Below are 2,101 nucleotides of genomic sequence, written 5' to 3'. Positions count from 1 at the left end.
GACGGGGCTGAGTTCAGTTCCAGTTTTGAAGGGTGACGAAAGGTCAGGGTCCTGGGGGGTCTCTATGTGGCTAGTAAGCCTGGTCTCTTTTATGATTTTGAGGTTTTGTTCCGCAATTTCTTCCACTATATTCAGGACCATTATTTATTTATCTATCTATTCATTCATTCGTCTATGATTGTGTTAATCTGGGTAGACTAGAGAAACAAATTCATAGACACTCATATGTGCATGAGAAAGAGGTTTATATACAAGAGCAATTGAATGTTGAGAAAACTTCCCAGCTCAGTCCAGATCAAGTCCATAAATCCAATCTTAGCCCATATGGCCAATACCAATCTATAAAGTCCTTTTCAGACTCACGGAACACATGCAATGATGCCAAATGCAGGCAGATCACAGGCCAGGGAGTGGGAAGACTTGTAGATCCAGTTGTAAGCATCTCAGCACTGGCAGGGGTTTCTATGTGGCTTCCCCAGCTCCAGAAGTCCAGATACATCAGGGTAGGTTCATGTGGCTTCTCCAGCTTTTAGGGCATAAAGTAGAGAATTTCTCAGGAAGTGAGCAGAGAGACAGTGTGACTCCCGTTTCCAATGAGAAAATGCCAGAGTTCCCAGAATTCTTAGGAGAAGCCATGCCCACACAGAGGCCTCCTTGGTTATGACCTGATCGACAGACTAGGCGCCACTCTCACTCTTAACCCTCTTAAATCCCAAATTGACACCAGATTATGTAACTACTATAATCATCTATCTATCTATCTATCTATCTATCTATCTATCTATCATTTCCTTTTCCCACATTACTTCTCTTCTTGCCTTCCTGTGTCTTCCATCTCTCTCCCTCCCCCCTTACACTTGTCCCTTTTCCATTGGTGTTCTTTATCCACAGTCTTTTTTAGTGCAATCATTTCTAGAAGAGTTGGTAGGGGGGGCCTGGCACTATCTAGTTATTTCGCTCTCAAAGTGGACTAATTATTTTCATGTCTTTCAATGACCATCATTCTTCTTTCCTCTGTATGGAGAGAGGCCAATAATTACACCTTAAATAGCTGCTCACAGGCTTTTAAGGCCCCATGTGCTATTTTCCTAGTTGGATGTAGAACTGTGTCTTTGTGAGTTATATTATGCCAATTGATCTTGGGGCTCCTGAGGCTGCTGTGCTGATACTTCAGGTCCAACAGTTCATGCCCTGCAAGTTTTGGGTTATGTCTAAGAAATTTTCATAACTGCCCCCTGTAGGCTTTATAATCTGATAGATGAATTTACAGCACATATAAAAATTAAATATATACATTTCCCGATGTGTATACGTCCTCTTTTCTACCTAGACTTCCTAAGCATTGATAGAGAATAATTAAAGAGATAAAAGGGGGGAATCAATATGCAAAATTAGGGAGGGGGAAATAAAAGTGAAAAAGAATAGAAAAGGGGAAAAACTAACAAAAGAAAAAAGAAAGGAAAAGGAGAAATGAGAAACCAAAGAAGGGAAGGAAAGGGTGAAAGCCGAGAAAGAATGAAAAGGTAGAGACGGTGCACGGGTTTGGATTTGTGGCAGGTCTGAGCCCATGGGCCTCTCACAGTGTCCCATGCCAAAGCAAACTGTCACCCCGAACCATTGCCTGGTTTTACCTGGTGGGCTTAAGGCACTGAAGCAGGTTGCACAATGAAAAAAGAAAAAGAAAAGATAGACAAGAAAATAAGGGAATGCGAAGACCTGGGCAGAAGTGGACCCAGGGAGGAGGGAACTTTGGAGGACTGGGTACTCAGTAGGAGTCACGCCCTCTACCAGCCAAGGAGCAGCCAGCATTAGAGGGAAGGGGTGGGAGATAGGAGTCTTGTCTTAAGTAGGTGTTCCATCTATTAGCTTGGGTCCGGTACATCATCCTGAAGAACTCTTATAGGCTCAGAGGGTAGCTAAGTCAGGGTGCTTGTTCCTTCAAAGGAACAAGGGGTCGGCTATGGTTATTGAAATTCTAGCCCAGTCAAAGTGACAGAAGACATGCCTTAGCCTGACACTGTGCTTTCTGCTTTTCTGATGAAGCAGGGCTCACAAGCCTCTAGACGGAGGAGTGGTACACAGGAGCCGATCCACAAGCACT

The 2,101-nt window shown here is 43.6% G+C and overlaps 1 non-coding gene across 1 annotated transcript; it reads left to right on the top strand.

Moving 5' to 3' along the window:
* Nucleotides 1–1,534: 1,534 nt before the first annotated feature.
* Nucleotides 1,535–1,668, top strand: LOC142444136 (small nucleolar RNA SNORA42/SNORA80 family). The gene has a single exon (XR_012783798.1). It is a non-coding gene; the product is annotated as a small nucleolar RNA SNORA42/SNORA80 family (small nucleolar RNA).
* The last annotated feature ends 433 nt before the right edge of the window (nucleotides 1,669–2,101 follow it).

Source organism: Tenrec ecaudatus, chromosome 3, assembly GCF_050624435.1.
Source record: "Tenrec ecaudatus isolate mTenEca1 chromosome 3, mTenEca1.hap1, whole genome shotgun sequence".
NCBI classification, from domain to species: domain Eukaryota; kingdom Metazoa; phylum Chordata; class Mammalia; order Afrosoricida; family Tenrecidae; genus Tenrec; species Tenrec ecaudatus.
Note: the sequence above shows the minus strand (reverse complement) of the source record. Positions and strands in the feature narration are given on the sequence as shown.